Source organism: Cygnus olor, chromosome 1, assembly GCF_009769625.2.
Source record: "Cygnus olor isolate bCygOlo1 chromosome 1, bCygOlo1.pri.v2, whole genome shotgun sequence".
Lineage (NCBI taxonomy): Eukaryota > Metazoa > Chordata > Aves > Anseriformes > Anatidae > Cygnus > Cygnus olor.
In genome coordinates this window covers 45598284-45625880 of record NC_049169.1, presented here as the reverse complement: position 1 = coordinate 45625880, position 27597 = coordinate 45598284, and the positions used below count along the sequence as shown (strand labels likewise).

The 27597-nt window shown below is 39.4% G+C and overlaps 1 protein-coding gene across 5 annotated transcripts in view; it reads left to right on the top strand.

The window, feature by feature from the left end:
- The first annotated feature begins 680 nt into the window (after nt 1–680).
- The window catches only part of ANO4 (anoctamin 4), a 191522-nt gene continuing 164605 nt past the window's right edge, over nt 681–27597 (top strand). For 4 of the 5 annotated variants that reach the window (XM_040556239.1, XM_040556231.1, XM_040556220.1 and 1 more), the window contains exon 1: nt 681–1157. The gene's annotated coding sequence lies outside the window, so the exon portion shown is untranslated. The remainder of the gene's footprint in view (nt 1158–27597) is intronic. The other variant, XM_040556216.1, reaches the window with a different exon arrangement.

Here is a 27597-nt window from a genome sequence, read left to right as displayed (position 1 = left end):
GGAGCATTCTCTGGAAGTTGCAGTGCTTGGCAGCTTTAATATTGACTGCATCAATTTTCTGATTGGTTTGTTGGGTAAAATGCCATAGAACGTTTTGTATCCCTATTTGCATCCCTATTGCAAACTAGGTTGAGGTCTGTCTGTGTTTGTTTATAAAATGTCCAATGGCATGGTAGGTAACAGCACAAACATCTAATGCTGTTGTCATTTGAGGGGGTTGCTGGAGGAGACCTTGGTTATATATTTTGGGGGGATCTGCTGCTCTCAGGGTTTCATGATGTCATGTCAAAACCAGCGTTGGCTTTTACAAGGCAGTTCACAGCAATGGATCTGTGCTGTAAAATCTCTGACAGATTTCTTTCTCTTTCAAAGAGAAAACTTTGAAGAGGAAGGAGTTTAGTGTGTGTTTATATATGGAAGCTACTGGGTAATAAATTGTAAAGTCAAATAATGCTGGGATTCAAACCTCCAAACTTTTCCTGCTTTTGTACTATTGCGCAGATGTAGAAAACAGCATATCAGAGCAGCAACCCAGGAAAAACCTTGTAGTTTTCAAAACACTGCTCCTCGGAGGAGAAGACGCAGTGCAGGGAGGCTGTTTGTGTGTGGGCACGGGAAAGCTTGCAGGGGTTAAGCAGCAGATTACCCTAAAAGTCTTCTTGTGCAAGCAGGGACCGCACCAGGCTGCCGTGCTTTGGACAACTGTCACGCTGGCACAACTCAGTTCCTCTGATTGGGTACTCCCAGGCACTGATTGAAAATGCTGATGCCGTCTCTACGCTCCTTTCCACTTGGAGGAGAAATCTCTTTCCCCACCCCCAAGCCCATCTCTAGCATGTAAGTAATGGTGAGAAGATGAAGATGAAAGCAGTGCAGCCTGAGTGACTGGAGAAATACAGCAGTCTGCCGTAGCTGCAGTGTTATGTAGGAGTCGTCTTCAGACTTCTCACCGTAGGTTTTTCAGCACAAACTGCTTGCAGGTTTCAGAAGGCTGTGAAAGGACTTGCCATTGGTGCGTTGGTGTTTTCTGTGTAGCATCATATTGCCTTGCTTTTCCCTGGACAGCTGTGTTCAGAACTTCATGTGGAAATCTTTCTATTGAAGAGAGATAAAAAGGATCCTTAATCTGATTCTCTTTGGATCTTTCTATTTTTATGGTAAGTGCCAGCATGTATTGGCTGAGCATAGCTTTGCTGCAGTGCTCGTGCTCTCTCCCTCTTTTTCTCTCCCTCCCCCCTTCCCCCGTCTGTTTTTCTCCCCCTGTGTTCTTAGATAAGCCTCGTGACCTTCACTCAATACTAGTCATCATTTTCATCTACTTCACAGCAGATGTTAGCCAACTAACATACAAGTTTTCTCTTGATTTTGCTCTTTCCCCTCTCCAACCCGGGGCTCTGAAGTATTGATTGCAATCTGAGCGCTGCCTCTTTGTCCTTGAAATGGGAGGCTTGAACATTGCTCGCAATTGCCCGTGGCAGCGATGGGATAAGGTTTTGGGGAACCAGAATGAAAGGTTGGGTAAAGGTGTGACTCATTTCTGTAGGTCTGCACCTCTGTGCTGGAAGGGCACAGAAAGCCCCTGCTTAGCTAGCCATCTAGAAAACTCTGAAACCCCTCAGTGTTCAAGTGTGAGGAGTACCTGTGGTTTGTGCCACTGTTTGTTACTGGCGTAGGAAGGACCAGCTTTTTCAGCATTTTCAGCATAAGCCTATGTCATCAGGTGCTCGTAAATTGGACCCATTGCATCTTACAAGTGCAGACTGGCTAGGATGAGAAGTTACAGCATAGGCAGCCCAATAACCCTGGTCCCTCTCTGATCTATACAATTGCAAATTCTTAGCCTTTTGAAGTGCTTTTACAACTTTGCAGTAGAAAAGAAGTGCATTTAAATTAAATGTTTGAAAATCTGGGCTTACTTCATCCATGCTTTAAGTCATTTTAACAGCTCTGATTTTGTAATTAAGAAAGGTTGTTATTTAATCTACAGTCAACTGTGCCCTTATATATCCTTTTTGTTCTAGTTTGTTGCATTAGATTTAAAGTACATGCAAATATATTTCTTCTGATAGATAGATATATTTCTTCACTTTCAGTATGAGAGAGCTGCAAATATATTAACATATGTTATATGTTTCATATTGTGAATCCATGATCTGGGTTGACTACGCATAACACTTGCACACTGCAGGAATGATAAGACTTTACTAAATCTCCAAAGGTCTGCTGAAGGCAGGCATGTAACACCGGATCAGACTCATCCCAGGCTGATCTGCTTTCAAAGCAAGGCAATGAGGTGATGTGTTCGCATACCTTTGTTTTACTGAGGTAGGATAAGAGTAAAGCTTTTGTTCTGTCTTTGCATTGCCTTGGGTTTAAACAAGAGAGATAATGATATCTGGAAATTGTTTTCATTATTTAATGTGTCTTACATTGTGGCTTAATAACAATTTTTCTGGTGATTTATTCTGTAATTCAGAAGATACTGCTTCACTTGAACTGCTTAGTTCAGCAGAGTTTGTGTACCTCCTTCCCTCTCCCAAATGAGTAAAAACTTTCAAACACTGCAGTTATTTTTGCATCCAAGTACAGAAAAGAAATGAAGGGTATTATGTCTTGCTGTATCGATAAGTGCGTGCATTGTGGGCGGGAGGACGCTCAGGGATCAGAGCAGGACACGCTGTGCTTGACACCTGCAAGGGGCACTGGGGAGAGGAGGAGGGCTTACACAGATCTGCAGGTAGGGGACTTCATGGTGCAGTGAGGTACCTGCTGCATTGCCTCCAGGGGATAGAGAAAGACATGCTAGGGGCCAGCACATAGCCCCAACGTCAGTGGCCCAAGTCAGCTGTCTCATCAGCCCATGCGTTTTGGCATCACACTGTACCCGCTGGTGCAGCAGATCTGAGACCTGTTTCCCTCCTCAGTGATCTGTGAGGACATGCTGCAAACCTGCCTCTCCTGTTCTCTTGGCATCTGTACAGCTCAAACAACAGCCATCCCTAAAGCAGTCCTCCCCACTGCCCGTAACAAAAAGGCTTTGGCACCCTGTGGGGTCTGTGTGTTACTTAATTTTTTTAAATTTTATTTTATTTTTAATGGGTAACAAAGGTGCCTGTGTTTGTTCTCTTCCCAGTTCAATAAGTGCTGACACAGTTGCAGCAGCAAAGAAACTTTGGGTTGTGAAGTAGGACCGTCAGTGGTCTTGTTAGCACACGTGCAGCAACAGTCCTAAGTGCCTGCAGGTCATAGCACTGCTTTTGGGAGACCAAGTTTAGTCTTCTCTGGATTAAATGTAACAAGTAATTATGTTTGTACATCTGCATGTGGAGCTGTTTACTGAGCCCTTTTGTTCCATAGACAATTATTGTAAACTTTAGAAGCAAGGGGATTTGCAAAATAAATGCACAATCTAAATAATTATGAACATCAGTTAAGTATGGTATGGCGTTTTATTTTTTAAATGCTTATTTTGAAAATCCGACATTCCCATACTTTAAAATTTACATTCTTGCCTAACATTTAATCAAAAGGACTATTTTCACTTGAAAAAATGACTCATGTCTAAAAGACTATCTTATAAAAGCAATTTTTTAACCTAAATGTATAATCACATTTGCCTTTTTCAGTAAAAGTTTAAAAGCTGAAATATATAAAGCAATGTGCTTTCTGAATGGTCATGAGGCAAAAAGGAAAGGAGAAAAAACAATAATCTTGAAGTGTTTTTTTCCAGTTTAAGCCATATGCTTGCAATGGGATGTTTATGTTTGGAACCTGATGTCTGTGTGATGCAACTGAGATGACTGCACCTAAAATCTGCCAGCATATCCTGTTGCAGACTCAGGGCCTTAAAAATAAAGATGCAATCTCCCATAAAAGCATTGAGAGGTAGAGAGAAGAGTGAAATCCCCCAAATAACAAGAAATCCAAGTAGGTAGACGTGCTTTTCTGTTCTTAGGAATCCCACGAATGCTCAGCTACAGGAATGCATGCATAGTACTTCCTTGTTTCACAGCATGGTGTCATGTTAATTCCTTTGCAGAGAGTGTCTGAAGACTGCATAGAAAACAACTGCAGGGAATAAAAAAAAAAAAAAAAAAAAAGCTCTGTTCCTTAGCCAGCCAAAATCACCCAATGGTCTGATGAAGTCACTGCACTATTTTTTTTTTTCCTGTGTATGATCAGTATGCATTCTTCACTTGATTTGTCCATAGAACCAAGTTCTTTAAAACTTTATACTGCACAAATGCTCAACTGCTATATACTTTTATGTTGCAAACATAAAGGGGTACATTTTGCAGAAGGCTCTTTAATTTTCCATAAAATTACTACGGTAGTTTTATGTTTTCTATGTACTCATATCCTTTCGGAGAAAACCTATGCAGTCAGCTGTTGATTATCACTGGTTGAAGAATGCAGGGGGTGGATTAACCATGTCCCAGCTTCCTTCTGTGCCCCAGACTGGCATGGGACACTGGGCTGTGCATGATGCAGAGCTTGCATCATCAGTACCAGGCAGTGCACTGGTTAGTGGTTTTCAAAGCTCATTCTGAAAACTGTTTACAAATGTTTCCAAAGGTACTGTACTACATTATATTTTTATAGACTTCATGTAATTACACGTTATGACATATATTATAGGCATATATTATATGATATATTAATTGTGGTTTTGTATGGTTGCTTTTTCATCCCTACCAATACAAGGACCTTAACAGGTGAGCTGTCTTCAGTCCAGGTGTTACTGGATGCAACCTGGATGCAGTGGATGTCCAGAAGTCCTGTGCTTGAATGCTGTGCTACATAACCTGTCAGGAGAAGTTTGGTGCTTTGGGAAATATTTTACAGATTTTGTGTGTTGTTTGTTTCCTCTGTGCCTGTGTGGAAGGTTTTGTTGGGCATCATTAAATGTGCCTAACACATCTTCTGTGGATATGTTGCCCTCTAAGGAGGCGCTTGCACTCTATGCCTGTCAAATCTCAGGGCGTCACTCTTTCTCTGTCTATGCAACAGTATAGCGCTTGTGTAGATCTGTCTGACTCTTCCTTGGAACTGTGGGCTTTCAGTTCATGCCATTCAGGTTTGCTCATGTACAATTTCTGCATAGGAAATACCAGACAGTAAGTTGAGAGGTCTTCTGTATGTTAAAGAACTTTTTCTTGCATAGCATAAGTCACAACCATGCCATTCCAGACTCAGTGGAGCATCATTAGGCCTGCTTATTCTGGGAAAGATCAAAGAACTGAGGCATTCCTGAGGGACCACTCTATCTTACAGGTTTCTTCACATGTTCAGACACATCTGAACATAAAGTTTAATAAGAAATTGTAAATTGTTTACTTTCAAGTGACTCTGGAAACATTCATAGCCTTTTTCGGTGGAAGGTGGGGAGAAGGCAAGACTACCTAAAGTCGGGTCAACCAACTTTAAGTGATCCTGTTCTGGCAATCTGTGATATCTCAAATCAAGAAGCTTACATTGTTCTGTTTGCAGAATAAAATGAAACATTAATCTGGTTAAAAGTTATGGGATAGCTCCTCAGTATCCCAGTGGAAGGGATTTTCGTACTGGAGCATGTTAATGCAAATGTTCAATCTCTAAGAACAACACCTCTGAATAGGATGAATATCACTGAAGCTTCAATTAAGTCCCCTAATAGGGGTGCTAATAGCACACAGCTTTCTGCACGTGGATGGATTTTGCCCTAGGATAACACAAGTCAGAGAGAATATTTTCAGGAAAGCCTCATGTTTCTGTAGAGCAGAGACAATGGGATTAATTTCTAAGAGCTGGATGTAGACACAATGCTGCAAGGCTCATCTCTCAAAATACCTTCCCTTTCCTCTACCACCTCAGAAGGAATTACAGCAAGCATGCCTCCAAATCCAGCCCTGAGAGAACTCTGGTCCCCACCAGATGGTAAAGTCTGAATTTGATTCAGAGATTTCCAGACTCTGCACTTAGGATTTAACTCTCCAAAGGCAGGCTTGCTGTCCAAGAATTTTGCACAACTTGGTCATGTGAAAGCCCATACTACCAATGGATAAATGTATTGTTTATTTGTTTGTTTTTTCTTTATTTATTTATTAAATAAACCCTCTGAATTATTCTGAATGCACTTTCTAGAATCACTTCAGTACTGGTTCTCTTTGTTCTTGTGGTTAAGTGTCAGATCTGAGCTAGCAGGTCACCCATGTGAGATTAGAGCCAGCAGAACAAGTGGCACCAATCTTGCAACGTGAAAAAAAATTTAAAAAAATTTTTGAACTGTCGATATTTAGATGACACCAAGAAGGATTAGGGTCGTGTCATGCTGGCTGTAAGTGTGATATAAAATCTCTGGATTATGAAGGTATGGATGCTGATTGTAGCAGGTTGGCTCCTCATGCTGTCTGCATCAGTGGAATAGTAGAAGTTAAAGATTCTAGATTGTGGTTTGAAACACATCTAAGATGTCTATCCCAAATCTCCTAAAGGAGCCTATTCCAGTTTGATGTGAAGCTAGGAAGAGAAGCTTCTGTATAATTTAAGCTATCTGTAGGTTTAATATCGTCACTGCTGGTAGATGGGTGGTATAGATGCCTGTTTCAGGATAGATTTTTTTTTAACTTAATCCATTTGCTCCTGCTTGTAGACCCCTGCAGTATTGATTTTAATTCATTGTTTTATAGGATGCTTACAGCAAGTTATTTTATACGGTGCCTTTAAATATAGAAAAATGATTGTGCCCCCCTTGTTTTTTGAAGGAGGAATTTAATTAACAGAATTACCTGGGAAGAGCAAGACTGAATCTCCTCTGAGCCAGGTTGCTGTAGGGAAAAGCTAGCCTGGGGATGATCTATTTTGGCTCTCCAAGAGATTATTCCTGTTTCAGTTCTTTTTCTTTGTCAAAACTGTTTCTCATGAAAATTAGTCACAATATTCCATGCCATACTGGAATCCTGGAGACTTTTTCTAAACAAGCTTGGGAGTTCTTGGAGAATCAGTTCCTTTAAATGCAGACTGAAACCCAAGGCTTTCTGAAGTGCGTTGGTATGTCTCTGTGTATCCTGGCAGACCCATATCCTCTCCATGTTGTTTATCTATCCCCCAGGCTGGTTTTCTTTTTTTCAAGAAACAAGATCTTTTCTTGTTTGTGCTCCATCTTGCTGTGTCTGTCACAGTTTTCCCTTGGCACATACTTCTTTTGCCTTTTTACATATTGGATTGCCTTCATATTTTTCTTATTTTTGGTTTTCCTTTATTGGTTCTCCTTTGTTCTTTATAGGGATGATATCAGTGTTGGTTTTGGGGTTTTTTTTTGGTTGGTTGGTTGGTTTTTCTTCATACTGATTGTCCTCCTACAGGTGTTTTTTTGTTTGCTTTTTGTTGTTGTTGTTGCTTTCTGATGTATTAGTTGCTGCCCTATACTGTATTCAGTTCAGGTAGAGTCCTTCTCTGATTCAGGCCCTGGGAATCAGCAAATATTGTGTTTTTCCAAGAGACTGTTAGGCTTGTATAGAAAACTGGAGAACAGGAGGCAGCCATAGGCAGGTTTAGCAAGACAAAAGAATTGGAACCTAAGAGCCAAATGAAATGGCAATTTCATTAGCATGAATACTGTTTTCCAGAATATACTAGGAAAATAGCATATTCCATAATTATGGACTCTTGAGGTCAGAGAGCCATAATGAAGAAGAATTAGGCAATTTATACTGGCTAGAATTATTTCAATCTTTGAGGATTAAAGCTGGCAGCACTGATTTGGTTTATGCTCAGTGTTTGTGAGGCTACTGCCATAAAAGTTCTTTATTTTAGATAAGAAGGGGAAAAAAATTGAAGGCTGTCCTGCCCACAGGAGAAGAAAAAGAACGCCTCATCTGATTTCCTATTGTCCCCATAGAAACACCTGCAGTGTTTGATTTTCTAACCTATGTCATTTAAGTAACAAACTCTTCTAGAAATAGATAGGGAGAAATTCCTGATCCCACTTAGATTAAATCCAAGGTAGTATAGTTTCCACCCATACAATTATTTTTGTTTTGTGTGGTGCCGAGTATTGATAATTGTCCCCATTTTTCTCTCTCTGCATCTTTCTGTAGACCACTGGGTCAGCTTAAGTTAAGAGGTTCTTTCTAACTAGTCACACTGAAATTATTGTTGAACCATGGCTAGACTCAGGAGAGGTCAAGAGGTAGTAACAACATACCATATGGCTAAAATCAGAACAATGCATTTCCTTTTTCCTTTGACAATATAGAATTTGTGACGTAAACTTCAGAAATGCCTTGGCAAAAGATTTGATAACCCTCTGCTTCAGCATGCTTCATGCAGCCTATTTAGTTTACATTCATAAAAACAATAGGCTTTCAATCATTTTTATTACTATATTATGGTTAAATTCTGGCTACACAACTTTTGCAAAGCTTACATCAACATTTAGTGCCCCATGGTGAAGTTGTTGCTGTAGCTTAGTATTGCACTATTGTCACCAGAAACAACTCTGCCAACAATCTAAATGCTCTTAAAAAAAACATATTACTTTAGTTTTCTTTTAAACTAACAAGCAGTGACACTCAATCATTTTTGTATTATTACTGAGACTTTTGCACATTAGTGTACTGCAACATAATTTATTTGTGAGAAACTTCGAGGTCTTTGCTTTCCTTTAGGGCTAAAACTCAATCAGATCAGTGGTCAGGTAACCTTCTCTGCTGTTTTAATTCTTCCTCCTCTCTTTCAACTTCTGTCTCTGATCTTATTTTTTCTAAGTCTCCACTCTGTGTTTTGCCATTTGCTGGACATGCTGTATCTTGACTCACTTTCAGGTTCTACTCCATTTCCCCTCCAGCATTTCTTCTTGCTCCTTCTGTTCTTTACCCACTCCTGAAACCTATTTCTGTGTCCAGATGTCCCACTCACATAACAGTGATTGTTTTTCCTCTCCCATTTCAAGTTCCAAGCTGTGAAAAAAATGCACCCAGTCAGACCTCTGAATTACAATACTTCAGCAGTGCTTCTTGTGCAGATTAACGTTCCTTGCAACAGCAATAGCAAATAATGATTTCCCATTGATTGTTTGGTAAACGATACAATGACAGAGTTAAAGGTCACATTACAATGCAGAGGCATAACAGAAGTGCAGTGTGAAATTTCAGTATGATAATCTAATTTCCTAAACTCAAGGAAAATGTCAGAAATGAAATTCAATACGTGTTACAATGAGGATGTATGGCAGGCCTCTACTTGTCCTCATGCTCCTCGTGTGTCATTGTTTGCTGAAGGACGCCTTGGCTCATGGGTTACATACAAAAGAGAAACGGTGAGGAAAGGGAGATGGGTTTAGGATATTTGCTTCGCGTGAGTCCCAAGAGGGAGAGGAGTAGCAGTAGGGAGATAGTGTGATGGATGTGACACAGATTCACTCAGTTCCAACATTTTCTTAAGGTCAGGTTGTGATGACAGAAACTTTGTAAATCCAGGATTTGCTATGAGCTTTCTGCAATCATATGACATTTGTGACAATTGCTGCACAGAAACTTGTTCCTTGTCAAAGATTTACATCACCTGCTCAAGATCATATAGAAATTTGTGTCTTTGTTGAAACCAGGGCTCATGCCAGGCAGGCCTATTTTTCCACAGAGACAGTACAGGGGAAAAAGGGAGTTTCAGAATAGATAAACTACATCCAAATAGGCAAGGTAAAAAAAGAAAACTTATTATCTTCTGGGTTCTGAAATAGATAAAAAGTCCTTAGAGATATTTTTAACAGAAAAAAAAAATATAGTTACAGAATTTGGAGTAATATTTAGGGTATTTGCTAAATAATTTTCATATCACTGCTGCTTGTCATGGCCTGTCTAAACATTCCCAGTTGTTTGCTTTCCAGGGCATATCACGACGTCTGGTTAGATTTTTATGTGCTCTGAAGCTCTCACTTGCTGTGGTTGTGGTGCACTCTGGGCTAACTGACTTGCAATTGAAGTGGTGTTTCTGCTTCACTGTTGTCAAACATATGTCCTCTTTGCTTTATAGACTCCAGGGGAAAACTATGTTCTGAGGCCACGCTGTTAGCACTTAGATCTTTTGAACTGCATTTTTTGAAACATCTGTAAGCCTGCTAATAGATGTTATGCCTCAGATATGGCTTTGTGAGTACTGCAGTACATTCTTGGGTGCTAGCATTGCACAGTCTAGATATATTTTATTATACTAAAAAGCATGGGAGGGTGCAGAATCAATGATCTGAGAATTAATAAATGTCAGAATTTGGCTGCATCTATGCTTTATCCTGTAGACTTTAGTCATATGTTCACATGCAATGTTTTTCATAGATTTTTTTCTTTCTTTTTATTTTCCTTATTAAGTAGTTTGTCTCATCTTATAGTTAGTGTGTATGATTCAAACCATTCCCCCTTCTCACAAAAAAAAAAATAATAATCTTGTTAGATGTATTTTTCTGGCCATCACAATAACTTCTGCTAATCTCCAGATGGCAAATATTTTTTCTTCATGGGAACTACGACTTGCCATATTATTATTTCCCTTGTTGTTGTCGGTGGGTTTTATTATTTTATAGATAATGAGCTGAGATTTCACATGAGAGTGAGAAATGTCCATTAGCTTAGGCTACTGAATTTGAAATTTTGAGGGAATGATTTTTTCCATGCCTTTAGCACATTTTGGCATTTCATATAATCAGAATAAGGCTTAGACAGACACCAAACAGAGATATGCTTACTGTAACTTTGATTAGGTGTTATAAGCTGGGTATTTGGACAGCAATATATACCCGTTGAAGTCTTTAGTTAGCAGCATTGAAAGCAGAGGTATACAAGTACCTCAAGATAAAAATTCCAATTCTTCAAACCCGAGACAAACATTTCTCTTCATGCAGATTCAGACTGCATTTCTGTATGCAGCTTCCCCTCTGCTGAGGGAGAGTCCACGTGGAGCTGACGATTATCTCAGAAGTGTGTCCCAAGTACACAGTGAGGATAAAAATTCTGTGTGGTCAGGAATTAAAACCTGTATCATATTGCATAAGCACAAAATGCTGAACATATTTCACAGATGCAGCCTTAAACCTGGCATTTCTTTAAGTCTGATGTCTTGATATTGCTAACTCAACACTCCTTTGATTATAGCACTTTTAACATGTCAACAACTAAATATTTTAAAAGACAATATAACATCCAGGAATTTTGTCTTCTGATAGTGAGAAAAATGTTGGACATATATGGAGGACAGATATTTAAGAGCTTTTCTTCTTCCTGGGCATGAGCATACTGTGGAGTCAGCCTGGAGCTGCACTCCTCGTTCCCTAGACAGAGCAGTAACAAGAGGGGAATTTATCTATTCCTTTATAATGTGTTGAGGTTTGTATAAAGGTAGAAAGTATCCTCTGCTGCCTTTCTACCTCGCCATCAGGGTTGTTCTTCCTTTCTTGCGATGTGGTGTGGCTGCTGCCCAGAAGGTCACAGGAGTCTTTGCTCTCTTCCTGCTACTGCTGCAGGGATTCCATTGAGCTGTAACAGGGTTAAACTGGGGGGGGCGGGATTGGGGGGAATTGTCTTGAACACAGCAGAAGTGTATTTTCATCCAGTTGTCAGGAATTAACAGCATAGGAGCATGGCATGGTCAGGGCAGGGGAATCTTTAGAGAATTTGGATGCCAAAATCCAATAACCCTAACTGCACATGACAAACACTATTTCTGAAATTTTTATGGTGTGAAAATTTGGGGTAGATTTCTCATGACTGATTAAGGTCTGCCTTAATGGGATAATGGGCATCTATCAAATATTAAATCCCTGGTCTAATGTACAGAAGATATATATATGTATATTTTGGCATATCAAAGTACATGTCTTCTTACTTATGTTGTCATAAGCAACTAAGTATTTTTTGCTGTAGAATTAAATAAACCAACCTACAGTAAAAGCTGGAATTTATTATTTCACCCAAAAGATATTTTGACAGATCTATTGTTGAGAGAAAAAAATGTAGCCTATAACATTTAGTAATGTTATTTTATTTTTTTACTGTAATCTCTCTGTCTCTCTAGCTACAGATGCATAGATTTTGATAACATACATCTTCAAATCTTTGAAATTTACTAGTGTTTTTTGGTAAGTAAAATGTTATAAAAGAGCCTGAAACTAAAGTTCTCCCTCTAAATTTCAAGCAAAGTTGCTTTTAAATGCCTCATAGCAAATGTCCCAAGTCAGCAAGAGCATCTGAAATTTTGAGGAACCTCTGTTTGTATGTGTATGGTTAGTGATTTATAGTGTATTCACTGATGTGATTAACGCTTTAAAACTGCCGTTTTAAAAGAAAAATCAATCTTGATTAGCTATTATGTGAGCATAAATTCTATCTTTACAGTTTTGGCATTATATGTAAATCCAATTAAACTGTGAAAATGTTTTCATTCCACCTCATTAACATTTTTAGTAAGGGCATAATATAAATAGTGTAAGTAATAATTGTAATCGGTCAAATCCAAAACTCCCCAAATCTTTTTCTGTCCTGTTGTAAGTGCTTTGAGTAAAGCAGCTAAAACTTCACTTGTGCGCCCTTGAAACTAACACAGGCATGGCTGTGTTTCAGAAGCTTTGCCAGAGGGTCTGGCCTGTGAGCCAAGGTTATGGGAATGCAAATTTTGAGTGAGAAATGACTCTTAAATGCCGCTGGAGCGCAGTTTGCAGGGAAATGTCACAGCATGGCATCCTGCGATGCCTGTGGCTTTGTGGCACTTCATCACCTGCGCATTTCAGTCCCAATGCAGGAACAAGAGCTGCATTTGATGCATGATCCCGGGAAAGAACCTGCCCCTGTTTCTACCTGTTGGGCCTCTGAAAATTGCGAGTTAAATTTCCCGTGCTTTAAAACAATTTCTTTCAATAGCTTTAGATTGTTTCTGGATTGAGACACAGTAGATACGTCGTGGACTTAGTACACTTGGTAGCTGAAGATGAAGAATTTCAAAGCTAAGGAAATGCAAGTGAGGATGCTCCTTCAATCACTGTTTATCACTTAAAATAATAACTTGAATGTATCATAAATGTTTTTACATGTAACCACACGACTGTGTGATAAAAATACAGTCAGAAGGTGGAGGCATCCATTTGCATAAATAGAAACATTGAGAGCAAGATGGTACGTTCAGTTACTCTACAGGGCAGTTTTCAGGCAGTAAGTACCTAATTTTGTGTCAAGGAAATTAGATATTTATTGATTTCCATGGAGAACCCTTGGTTTCCCACAAAGACCATTTCCTTTCTGCACAGCCAAGCACTTAACAGTTGATCTAGAAAAAGTCAGGCTTGCAACCTTCAGTACTTTTGCAAAGGGTCACTTCTGTGTTAAATTTTACATTTTGGGAAAGTGGAGAAGTTTTACATTACTCCTCTAATGAAAAGTCTAACACACCAATAATGTACACTGTTAACTGTAAAATGCTGAGCACTTTGGTACAGTGTTAATCCTTCTGGATTTAGTATTGCTATTTTGCTGAGCAAGCTCAGACTTCAAGTGGGATGAAATAATTCAGAGGCAGGTGCTTTCAATAAATGGAGTCATGCAAGAGGCACTGCAGAACTTCTGACCTCACATAAGAACATCAGCAGGAATTGATGTAATTGAAATCTTTGGTAAAAGAGGGAAATAGAATCTAGTGGTGCAGTTTGTCAGGAAATCAATTATAAGTAGAAATGCATGCTTTTTTTTTCATCCTGCTTTTGCACCAGGGTGTCACCTGGCTCAGGCAGAAGCTGCTGTTCAGCTGCAGTCAACAGAATCCCTCAATTAGTGATAGCTGTCTGGAGGATGTTAGAATAAATTTGCAAATAAGCTTAAAATTCAAAACCTGATTTGGTGTAATATTGTTGATTTTAGTCACATCTTCCTCATGGAATGGTATCAGTTTTTATGAAGTACATTTTATTATTTTGAAAGTTTTAGTAAATGGCCCATACAATTGAGTCATGGGGGATGAGTGAAGCAAGCAAATTAAGTTTGTTCCAATTCCTACTTATTATATTAAGCACACCTTTTTTCTAGTTTTGTCCCCTTTATACAGACTGTAAGCACTTTGGACAGGAGATTTTTATTTTTATTTTTATTTTTTAAAACACATGATGTCTGGCCCCTGATATTATGAGATTCTGAATGCTGTTGCAAACCAAATAATGTTTGCTGCGCTGTGCAGATTTTTAAGCTCCTAATTTGTTTTCTAGGCTGTTTTGGATAATTCTGATATTTATTACAGAGAAAGTCCCAAACAATACAGAGGTCAGCACACAAACCTACCAGGGGGGACAGGGAGCAAGTTCCTCTGTGTCTGCTTTGCAGAGTGGACTGTTGCATTACAGACAATGGGCTGAAATTCTTTGTGGAGATGAGAAGCAAAATATCCCCTTGTTTCCATGCAACTTTTTGGCCAGTTCTGGTTTGGAGTGTTTGAAGAGGAATAACTCTGTAGAAATGCATGGCAGTAACAAGTGGAAGTGTGAACGATGAGAAGTAGCAGAGTTGAGTTCACCTTGCACAGTTCTTGGTTTGGAGCTGGATCTTACCGAGGATGTTCAAGAAACAAAGTAGGCGGGAAACAGGCAGGGAGTTTTGCATTTCTCTTGCCCATGCTGTGAGGATAGCTGACAGCTGTTAATTAGCACTTACTCTTGGTGATGATTGGGTCTCAGTCCATCACTCATCTGTCCTCCAGGAGTCTCTGGGACTCCTCCTAGGTTAAGATGCAATTCAGCCTCCTGTGCAGCCCTGGAGGCAGGACGCTTTCTGATGCATACCAGCAGTGTCTGCACTGAGCAGTTACGGGCTGCAGGGAAAGCATCAGGCCAGGAAATTCAGAAGTGTATGGTTTTGGTTTTAATTAGGTTTTTCTATTTTTCAGGCTAGGAAAAGGAAAAAGGAAAAAAAAAAAAAAGGAAAAGGGAAAAAAAGAAAAAGGAAAAAAGGAAATTGAGTGTTTTTTCCCTCTGCCTCCTTTAGAAAGAGATGTGGTTTTTTGTGTTAAAGGGGAATTGAAGGGCAGAGAGCAATGAATTGGGATAGGAAGCATGTATAGCTTTAGCACAGAAAATTTGTAGAAGAAAGTATGAGGATAAGATATAGTATGCTGAAACTTGTTCACTGCTGTGAAGCTCTAATTTTACTTGATACACTTTTTTTTTTTCATAAACATATTCAAGCCAGCATAGAGAAATAAATGGTGTGTATATTCATACCATAATCACAGAAGACCCATAGATTTCATGGGCTCTAAATCCAGTATTGAATTTGAAGGCTAAATTTCTAGAAATTAACAATGCCTTGCTTAAAGTTTATAGAATGATCAACTAAGAAAATAAAATAAATTCTGTTTTACTTTTTTTTTTTTTTTTTGAGGATCATTGGATAGAAAGAGCCTGGAATAAATAAACAGATTAATTTGCCAATTAATTTTTAATGTGAGACATTCATTTGCAGACAGAAAAAGTTCCTTGGTTCCAGCTAGCTGATTCCCTGGAACCATTCCCTATGGTTTCCATAGTCATTTGTATTGCAGTTTCCAGGAGTTTCACATGGGGCAGTGCCCAATTCAGGTTTGAAGTGGGGAGTGTTTCTTGTTGTGGCTGAACTTGTGAGCAGCCAAGGACTGCCCCTGGCTTGTTACAGTGGAGTCTCTGAAGAGCCTTTAAGGGGATTATAGTGTTCAGGAGATTGCAAGTGAATGAGCTGATTCTACCATGACATGAACCAAGAAGAAAGGTGTCCATCTAGAGCTATGGATGCCAAAGATGCTCAGTGAGAGAGTCAAGATACTTCTTGAAAGCTCACAGGTGAAACTACCTTAGCAAGTACAAAAGCATTATTCAAACAGGGCACCTTTTCCTCTGGCAGTCTCAGTGCTTATTGATCCTACGAAAACCAGCATTCGACTTGCATGGTATTAATTTAAATAGAGTAAACTTAAGTAGTATCATGAGGAGCCTAAGTTCATTTTATTTCTTAGTCACTTTTCAACAGTATCCGTAATAACATTTGGACTGTATCTCCTACTTTGTTAAGTCTTTTTCATTTTTATATTGGCAGTTGTGAAAATAAATATGTAGGGATAAACCTGACACTAAAAAAATGTGTTAAACAGCATCAATAAAAAAAATATTTTCTTCTTCCTTCCCATAAAGAGCTTGAAGAATCTAGAAAGGAGTTATACACTTTTATGTCTCTTTATGCAGTGAGTACCCTAAGCACACCTAAAAAGAGAGAAATGTGGAAGACAATTATGCAGTTTTTAAAAGTACCACAGTTCCCACACCATGACCTCATCATAATCATAATAAGATGGCATAAAAAAAATAAAACATAAGTGCTAGTTTCAGGATGATGGCTCTTACAAATCAATAAAGTGAATGTTTTTAAAAACCTAGATTAGGTGACTTTTGGTTCTGTAATATCTCACAGAGCACTTTTAATTAAAAAATAAATAAGTAAATTGCTTTTTTCCAAAATTCTCACTTTGACCATATGAACTAGTTTTGGATTATCATATCTGGAAGTGAAATTCCCTTGGATATGGGAAAAGAAAAAAGAAAAAGGAAGAGAAAAAGGAAGAGAAAAAAAGAAAGAAAGGAAGGAAGGAAGAACGAAAGAAAGAAAGAAAAAAAGAAAGATGAAAATTAGAGAAAGAAAGAAAGAAAAAGAAAGGAAGGAAGAAAGAAAGAAAAGGAAGGAAGGAAGGAAGAAAGAAAGAAAGAAAGAGAAAGAAAGAAAGAAAGAAAGAAAGAAAGAAAGAAAGAAAGAAAGAAAGAAAATATTGACATCTAGGCAAGGAATTAATATAGTCAGTGTTGAAAGTGTTTTTGAACCGCTTAAGGAAACTCCTTGTGAGATTTGTCTAGATGTATAGGATTTTTTTTGTAGAGAAAATAAGGCAAAACCCTCTAGAATGCCATGAATGCAACAATCAAGGAAGCCCATCAGCAGCGACCAGCAGTGGTCTAGAGAGTAATCTCATTTAGGGATACCTAAATGAGACAAGAAATTGATACAATATAAGCTTACTTTAATAGTGTCTGCAGTGTTTATCTGTTTCTGAATAGCTGCAGTGCAAACCAGCCCGAATGCTTACCCTGCTACTGAAAAAAAAAAAAAAAAAAAAAAAAAAAAAAAAAAGAGAGAGAGAGAGAAGTTGCAAAGTCAGTGCACAAGCTGCATACAGACATGGGGAGGACAGCACTGACGTGGCTGAGTCCTGTCAATGACAGGTAGTTTATTAAGTTACATTGAGATATGTTATTTGGGTTCTATTAGCCAGAGACAATGTACTTAATCAGAGCGAGTGTATGTTTCTGTACCTTCTTCGTTAATACCAGAGTTATAATGAGCAGAATGAAACCATCAGTATAGGATGGTCACAAACCCACCCTACTATTTCTGCAGATACAGGAAGATCTTGAATTTTTAAGCATGGGCTTCCTTGAGCTACTTTAATAGAAAGCAAGTATTTGGAACCAAATTCATTGCTGCTAGAATTCTTCAGTTTGATTTCTCACTTTAATGAGATCAGTGTTTGGAAGTGTAGTGAATCTCTGTCGTTTTTCCTAATTATTTAACTTTAAAAAAAAATAAACAAAAAAAAAATATTCTAAAGAAAAGCAGAAAATGGTGTTAGTGTAATGATCTCAGCATAAGCAAATGTGAAGTAGGGGGATCTGTCTTCTGATTCTGCCAATATTTTGAAGTCTGGCTTTTGGGTGAATCACATGGGCCTTGCTTACTGCTTTGCTGATTAGGCTATGCTGCAAGCATTGCTGTGACTCCAGCAGATCTGTATAGGAATGAGTGGCACATACAGGCAAGATACAGCTTTTCATGTCATGAGGATCCATCAATAACACTACACTGATGACTGAAACACAGACAGCCATCCATATCTTCTTCTCTTCTTGTGTGTAAAATAAAATTTGTCTTGTGGGAGAGGTATCAAAGATGGATTAGCCAAAGGTTGGAAACAGATGATAAATGTATACATTTAAAGCTCTACATTTCTACTGAAATTTACTCTGGTTCTAAATTGAGGGGAAAATAGCATAAGGTTTCTTAATGCCTGACTCCAGGCATGGTTATCAGTAACAAGCTTACCTGACTGGAGCGTAGCACCTGGGGCAGGGGATGGGGCTGAGAGCTGGCAGCAGGGCCCTGGTGAGGAAGCGATACACACCGTGCAGTGTACAGTGCTCAGGTTTAAACTGGACTTCATCACTTCCCTTTCAGTGCATTTTTACTTCTATTTGCAAGTGAGTTAGAGAACTGCTCTGCTGTGCTGTCAAGCCAATGACATCCAAGAGCTTACTGAGCTCCTGATAAAAAAGGAATTGAAGGTCATTTCTTCAGATCAGCAGGTTTATCTATAATCCACTGCAGTAAACTAAATTGACTGTGTATTTTGCAACAACAGCAAAAGTTTCCAAAGAGCTGCAGTGTAGTGTCTCATCCATTGCTATAATAATACACATTTGAAGGAACCATGAGGAAGGGCCACAAGATTTACATGAAGTCTTAAAACTAATGAACCTCTAGGAGAACCAGGTTTTGCTTTGATTTTCTGCTTAGTTAATGTCAGAGCTGTTCTGACAAATTCACTCAATGTCAGTTGCTGTGTAAGGCCATACTGTTGTTAAGACCTCCATCGCTACATCATTGTTACTGAGGAAATATTGAAGGCTCTGTCTTTGTCGTGCTTTTGTATTCTGAAGAAAATATATCCAGAGGCATTAGCAAGCAAAATTTCTTTTACAACTCAAGCCAATTGCTCAAGCATGAACAGACTACTGTCATCATAAGAAGGAACATTATTGTCTTCATAAGAAGGACTGGTGTTGGTCCAGATTTTCTCCAGTTCCATTCTGTGCTTGGAAAAAGGGTAAAATTAGAGGCAACAGCTCCCAGTCCTTGCACTGCCCTGTCCTGATAGTTGGCTTAGCAGGTGCCCCTGCTGCATCAGCACAAGCAGACTGCAGGCAAGGACCTCTGCTTTCTTCTGACGCAACCCACTGCCAGTGCAGGGCACAGCCCTGGCTGCCTTCCTGCCTGCTGAGAGTTCCCCTCTCTTGCTGCTAATCTCCCTTTGGCAGCTGGAACCAAGTTATGTCCTATGTGTACTTTCCAGATGATGCAGAGGGGAAAGAACTGACACTGAAAATTTATACTTGGTTTGGTCAGGAGCGCTGCAAAGCCTGACATTTATGTTCATTGATAATACCAGTGACAGGGGTTCTGACCATAGCCGAGTGCTGCTACCCTAGAGACTGATCTAAAACAATTCTTATTCATTTCCAAAGTCAGTTAAAGAATTTACATCCTGGCTTTTATCAGTGCACCAGAAAAAAATGGTGTTTTTTCCCCCCATTTGGATGCAATGCAATTAACTGCTATCTGTCTTCTCCTTATATCCTTAAAAGTGTAAGAAAAACAAAGGAGCACATTTCCAGGCTCTAGGTGAGTATATGCATGATAAGCTCATGTTTCAGGTGTGGATAGGTGTGGTGGTTACCACATTCATATTTCTGAAGCCTCACTGATCAGGGAGTGCTGGCAAGATTTGGAAACAGGGATACTCCCTGGAGAAACAATTCTGCTTCCATCAAACATTGATGGGGCAGCAAGGAAAGATAGTTACAGGCAGTAAAATAAAGAGGAATTGAGTCAGTAATGCTTTAAATCTTTAAATTTAGTTGTGGCAAGATGCAGTCATGAAGCTGCAGGAAAAATGGCCTGTGATTTTTATTCTCCTCAGTTTCTTTTGCTCTTTTGGATGTTTTAATGTGTTGCCCTAGAGGCAATGACAGCTTGAGACAATATGGCAGCACCCGTGAAAACATCCATAGTTTAAAAACCAGTTTCCTCAGCCAGTTCATGCAAGCGAATGGGCCTAGCAGAATAGTTAGCATTTGTGGGCAGGTGGCAACTGGTTTCTGAGACTGTTGCTGTTTGTTTGAGCCCTGTAACCTAGCCCAGGCTGGAAGTCACCTTCCTGGCGGTAGATGAAAACTGGACCGGTGATTTTAACCTTCCCCCAGCTGTGTTAAGCCCTATGTGGTCTTAACTGAGAACCCAAGAGCTGCCCAAACACAGACATGTCTCCAGACTGGAGCTGGTGAACTTGAGCATTGGTGCTTATACCGCAGTGCGTAGTCTGTGACTGCTTTGACATCACTGGAAGTTGACAACCAGGAGGGAGAAGGCAGTAAAGCGCTAGGAAGTCCCATCTGTTTCATTGTTTGTCTGCTTGGAAATGCAAGGCAACCGGTTTGCATGGTGTAAGATAACACCAATCCCTTTCACTTCATGGGGTATTTGGGCCTGTTCGCCAGCCTTGGGAATAAGTTCTTCAAGCACTTGATAAAGCTTCAATTAAGTGTTCATCTTGCAGCCAAGCACTAAATTACCTGTCTTTCCAGGTCACTAGCTATTTGCTGATTAAGCCACGCTCTCCATTTTGAAAGAATTGCTGTCTTTGAAACAGCCACTGCGTCTCCTGGTAGTTGACATAGCAGGGCTTCTCCTGTCCCTGTGCTCTGCACAGCTCCAAGCAGCAATCGCTCAGCAGGAGATGGAGGGAGAGCAGAGCACGCACACACTCTGCTAGCTGCTGGGAGCTGCAAGATGAGGATGCATCCTCCCACATAATGCCCCTCCTGGCACCTCCACAGGTGGTGGAGCTCCAAGGAACCACTTCTGTATAACTAAACTTGGGCTTGCTGCATAAATCTTGCAGGAGGCATAAATGTTTTACAGAGCCATAAATTTAATAAATAAATAAATGAAGTTTTGCCAAATGAGAGGGCTGCATCCAGCTGTATCCTATCCAGGACAGCAGCAGCTGCACAGGGAGTAGGACTCACAAGATTGCAAAGCAAGATTAATGCAGAGCATAACGTGAAAATGGGTATCAGCTCTACGGGGAAGAAAAACATACATGAGGACTGTCCAGTGCAAATAGAATAAAACAGCTGACTAATTGTTTCCTTCCTCTAATCCTTTTCATCTTCAGTAATTCCAGGCATGGCACAGGGCAATGTCAATATTTTAAGGAAATGTCAATTTTTAAGGAAAGGTTGGACTTGGTGCTTAGGGACATGGTTCAGTGGGTGACATTGGTGGTAAGGGGATGGTTGGACCAGATGATCTTGGAGGTATTTTCCAACCTTAGTGATTCTATGATTCTATGATATAATATACAGCAGTGTAATTTTTTGGACATTGTCTCCTTACCCAAAAAGCCAGGTCCTGATGGAAAAACTAAGATTATCAAGTCACTACAGCAGATTAAGCAAGCCTGTGAATGATTACAAAATAGAATAGAATGTGGTAAATCAGACCATTTCTTCACCTACTGCATTGCATTTGGAATGGGCTGCTCTTAATGCTGAAGAGAACAAATTCCTCATGGTCGATCTGGTCAATGTAATACTATGGAGATAATTGAGGACATAAGGCCAATTTTTACCCCTTTGAGGTGATTAGGGTTTTTTTTGTGTGTGTGTTTTTTTTTTTTTTATTTGTTTGGTTGGTTGGTTTTTGTTTGTTTGTTTTTAATCACAAGGTCTGCTTTCCCATGTGACACTCAGAAATTGCAAAATTACAAATACCTTGAAATGATCAAGTAGATGTAAGAATCCTTTAGTGATGTTGGCATTGTTGGTGATTGTTTCTCAGTAAGGCTTGCAGGTTGACAGTGTAATGGATTTAAAATGAAACAAAAAGCCCTTATTGATCCCAGCTGTTCTTAGTGTTGTTAGAAGTGTAAAAACCAGGCCTGGGAAAGGAACAGGTGACCAATAATGACTTACATGAACTGTCCTGTATTTGGCACAGCTGGTAGGACTCCTTTTCCTTGAGTCTTTGCTCTGAACTCTGGACAAAGTGGGTTTCTTCCTCCTCATGCTTCTGTAAGATTTATGCATGCAGTTCTGAAAAGTCTTGAGATGTTTTTCTTACTGCTCCCTTGTACTGAGCTGAATAATGCATCCTATCTGCAACCACACGCCCCTGGCCAAGAGGTGAGAGACATGGGTGCATCCTTTCATCTCTGAAAGCCCAGCCCCAAGGTAGAATTTGGCCTCTTTAACCCCACACGCCTTGCAGGGAGCCAGGAAAATGAGAAAACAGGAGTCAATGCTTCAGATCTCAGAATAAGCATTTCCATGCAGGGAGTTATTTTAGGAAGAGCTGTTCTCCCTCAGTAGAAAAGCTCCCACGATGTGTGTTTAGGAAAATAAATGATCATCTGAAGTCTGTGGAGCTACTTTTGTAAGTCTTCAACTGTGAATGTTTAGGTTGTGAGGTCTATCGATTTTTGTCAAGTAGCTGTTATACCTACTGTCACTCTTGTGCTAAGCATATTTTGGTTGATTTTTCTTAGCATTATGTTTCCTACGTTGCTTTATTATTTGAACATCAAAATTGAGTGTAGCACTGTGAACAGATTAAGGTATTCTGCTGCAAGGAACTTGTAGTCTAATTCAGGCACAGTGACGCACAGGCATACATAATGTATAGGATAAGGATGCAAATTCAAAGTAATAGAGGTGTCTGGGGAAAAATCAGTGCTGCAGGCTAATTTACTACTTCTGAAGAGCTACTAGGCTACAGAGCGTAGAGAAAATATTGAACAATACAAAAGATGTCTTTTCCCTTCCTTTTTATCTCCTTACAAGAAGTTAGTTCCTAATGTGTCATGAAATATATGGGAAACACCCAAAGGAAACAGAGATTAAGGTAGGGATCCTTTGTATGTTCCAATTTTCTGAACTATATCCCAGAATAGAATTGGAGATTTCTTGAGTATGCCTTGTGAAATAAGAATTTCATTTAAAAAAAAAAAAAGAAAAAAAAAGATAAATGGTGGATTGAGCCTGGATTATCAACCACTACTGATGTAGTTTGAGCTCTGTTGTCAACATACTGTGAGCTTTTGGTGAAACACTTAGTATCTATTTGTATTTGAACCTTTAAGAGTAAGACACTGACCATAGGTTGTCTTGCAGAGTGTACCTGCAGAGGTAATGATCATAAAAAATCAGTACCAGAAATACCCAAAGTGAATGCATCCAGATATTAATCTGTCCCCAACCCAAATATTTAGTGGAGATCCAAGCAGTTATACACATGAGCAAGAACATGAGAAGCTGAGATTCTATTGAATTTTCTGGCAGTCTTTTGCTTTGCTTGTTTAAGCCTTGATTTTGTGGCATTTGTTGTTCTTCTGTTTCAGGAATTGTGTCCTACATTTCTTAGGCCCAAGGCATAGTCTTTCAGTACTAAAAGTGTTTGTGGGTCTAATCCACATGTCATTTATGTGGTCAGTGATGGCAGTGAAGGAATTGTCAGACACACATATTGAGCGTATTAATGTCATGTGGCAGTTTTATCATTCCTAATTCTTCAAACTAGAGCCGTGTCCAGCAGTGACTGGAAGGTCAGAAGAAGCAGAAGGAACACAGTTCAAATGTGTGTGAACAGAGAACTTCTCCACAGACTTGCAGGTGCTAGCTGCAACTCCTGATACCATCTGCAACTCTGACATGCGGTGTGGTCTCAAACAAACCACCTGGCTTCTCAGGAAATATGCTAGTTTGGTGAAAAAATTATTAAATAAAGGAACAACCATCTGTAATGCAAGTAGTTAAACAGGCACGGACATACAAATGTGTATTTGTGGATTGTTTAAACACAGAAGCATAGAAGAATAAATTACATTAGTTAATTCTCTTATTCCTAGAGAAACCAAGCATACTGGTATATCAGACTTTAATAGTTCTACAACCAAGACTACACAATAGGAGACAAAAACTGCTATGTTGTTGTGCTTTCAACTCTTGACTTTTGTGGTAGATGAACTATTAGCATCACACAGCCATCAAACTTTTTTATATTTCTGAATGTGTATATATTGTGTATATATATATAATTTTCATTCTGCTAGATCTGTAGGCTGAAAGTGATAGATTTAAAAAAGCTAGGTGGACAGGTCTTTACTGTAGCTCTGTCTGGACTACATGTGTTATCTTCATGTGACCTTAGCCATATCACAAGCAGTGTGCATCCCGTAGGATAAGGAAAGTAACTTTTCTGTCTCATGGTTTGGCTTTTTTTTGTTTGTTTGTTTGGTCTTTTTTTTTTTTTTTTTAAATGAGGATAAATCCATAAGAGACTTTGAGACATTCAGATCCCATGGGGCTGATCCATATACTTTTCAAAGAAAGATTTATGCTAGGAAAATGAGCAATATATCTCTCTGAGGCATCATTTCATGAGGTCGCAGTAATTCTATCTTTTTTTTTTTTTTTTAAAGCATAGTTAATGCGAGTTATTAGAAAGCCCTCAAGGTATCTTTTCTATTCATATTTTCTTATATGCACTTGCCACTTCACATATATCATGCTGTCAGAGAAGTACTCCCATCTTTCCTCAGGAGTAAGAAGAATGTTGAAGACACTCTGGTCAACGAATGCCAGATGCTAAATACTGATTTGAAAGTGTTTGTTTTCTTCTGTACTTCCCACACAAGTGGCAGCGTCATACCGTTGCATTTTTCTGTTAGTTCACTGGTAAGTATTTTAGTACTGTGAAAACTGGAGATTGAAGAACAAGTGGATAGGTGTTCATACATGCCTTTGAAAATAACAGAGTTGGCTTTCCTTTATTCGGCTGAAACAGCATTTTAGAAAAGCGGGGCTCCGAAGTCTGTATCTTTGGAGATAAAGTAAATGGTCTGCTTCTCAAAAGAACGAAGCACTTAGAGATTTCCACGGATTTCTGCAAGAGAACATCTAGCTCTGTACTGTGGGCCTTTCTGAGACCAGTCTTGTAGTCTGAACACTGCCCTTGGCAAAAATTTGCCCTAAAGTTAATAGTTGTTTTTTTGTGTGTGTGTGTGTTTGTTTTTTAAGTGAGAGCAAAACAACGAACAACAACTACAGATTCCTTAGCAGCCAGGCAAATTCCCATCTGGTGCTTTGCATTGTGTGAGGGCAATGTGCTGGAATTTTGTGAACAGAACATTTTTATTATTTAATTGATCTCCAAACCTAAGTGATTCAAAGAAATTTAGTCTATGAATTGAAAAAAGAAAAAAATTAGTAACAACAAGCACAGTGCCTAAGGGCCTTACGAGTGTAAAGTGACCGGTTTTGTTACCAGCTGTGTACTCTGGTAACTAATGGGCTTGTCCTTGCAATTCCTTATTCATGTGAATATTTCCTCTGCTTTTATATTAGGCGAGATTACTCACATGTTTACAAGTTGGCAGGACCAAGCTTCTTCCAAAGCTGAACATGATGGGAGGCAGCATGCAGAACCTTGCCATCTGATGCTGTGAAGGGGAGCTCTGGGTTTCTGCCTTTTGTTGAGGTGTCTCTTGTGTTGTGAGGCTCCGTGTGCCCTGCTTGGTGTGTGAAGGCACTGCCGTGGGGGATCAGTGTGCTGGAATGGGTTACCCAGGGCTTTATCATTCTTGTAGGTTTCAAACTGAGTCAGCTTCTAGGAAAGAAAAATCTTGTTTATGAGTACATGCATGGCACGTCCATCAGGCTGAGGTCATAGCAGTCAACGGAAAGGAAGCCAAAGGAAATGGGTCACTGTCTTCAATGCAAATAGTGCGGCCACTGGAACAGTTTTACGTACCTACTGTCTAGTTTGCAGCATGTAAGGTAAAAACAATATCAGTTCCTTTCCCAGACTAGGAATCCTACTGGAAGTATTTTTTGTTGGCTTTGCAACTCTGCTGTCAGTTTCAGGGACTGGTGGCAGATACATGTTTGAGCTGTTTGCCTATAGTAATGAAGCTTGAATGTGCTGAGGTTCCTCACCTAAACAAGCTATAAATTAAGAGCAAGAAAAGCAGCACTTTGGTGTTTTTGTTGTTGTTGTTATTTGGTTGTGGTTTTTTTTGTTTGTTTGTTTATGTTGTGTTGTTCCAGCTGTGAGATATTTCAGGATTAGGCAAGCTGGCAAATGCCTGCTGCTTTTTGTACCAAATATTCATTATGCGCTTTGTTGTCCTTGGTCACTCATACCTGACGGAGCTGACCCAACCTCCAAGAACAGGAGACAAAGGCAGAAGTAGCTGGGGAAAGCGCACTTCCTTAGCCCTCAATGCTCAAGGACTGCTTTCTGAAAGTCTTGCCTCTTAGCACCAAAATTATTTTCAGGTAGAGACTGTGAGGATCCAAGCATGGCAGCTGTTGTCAGCAGTGGATGTAAGGTGGGCAGTTACTGGTGCTGCTGATCCCACTGGTGCAGGTTCCCAGACACCCCTGGAGGCGAGGGCAGTGCATCAGACCGTGGGGTGGGCTCAGCATCTTGCTGCAAGAGTGGTGCAAGCACACAGCTCTGCTGACCAGACAGCCTGCCTCAGCAGGTCTGAGGCTCTTGTCCACATGGGTCGTGGTGGGGGCTAAGCAGGTCAAAGGTGGCCCTTGTTTTCCTCTACATTTTGTTTTGCCTGTCAACTTATTTGTTGCACTCCTCCAAAACACCTTTTCAAATGCTCTGGTCTTACAGCAATTCTTTTTTTATCTGGCTGTTGTATCCAGAAAAAAAAATGAAAAAAAAAAATGCATGAAGAAAGAGAGGGTTGAGGTAAAAACTGTATACAGGCTAAAAATAAGCACCAAGAATACTTGTGCTGTTTGTTGGTATTGCGTATATACATGGTGTAGAAGTGCACTGCTGGTGGAAAGAAGTTTTTTCTTAACACGTTCAAAATTTTTATATCTTGATACTACTTACATGTTTTTCAGTATAGTCTTTCTGAATCCCCAGTGACCCTACTGTATGCTGTGAGTGGATCATATATTTAATGCAGGATTGAAGAAAACCAACAGTAATTAGAATATACTGGAAACTGAAAACTCTTTAAATATTTATTTAGAACATGAATATATTAATCTTTTTTGAAGTAAAGCAGCGGCGCCATAATTTACCATAATTCATTTGAATACAGCAGAGCTCCCTCTCATTTCTGCTCCATAGCAAAATAAATGCTAATGGCATCAAGAGGGCCAAACAACAATGGAAAGACAGTTTAATTAGTACCTTGTTCCTCTGCTCCCCTAATTCCAAGAACAGCATTTTACCTTGCTACTTAATCTTTGTGCCATTGGGGCTTTCTGAGATGTAGTGGCACTTTAGTGAGGCAGAAGAGCGATTGCAGGAAAAGCCCACCAGTTATCTAAGAGATAACCGAGGGAAAGCCAGCATTGCTGATGTCTCTATTAATGCCTGCATCATCTGCTTATTTCAGTCTCTCTTTTTAAAATTTGTATTGGAAATTTAAGAACTTCTGCAAATACTTTCTCTGCTTTTTTGATGACCAGATTTCCCAAATATCTTTTGTGCAGGTGTGTCTGTTGAAACATAACATCCTATCTCAGAGACTCCAGTTTCCTAAGTTCACAAGTTTGAATTTTGTTGTAGTGTTAGTACAGTATGTATCATCTTGATCAATTGTTTTCTCTCTTTTTCTGGAAGAAATGTGTATGTAACAATATTCTTAATATTCTTAGTCCATCACTACAGTAATCACATTGCTATTAAATCATATCTGTTATTC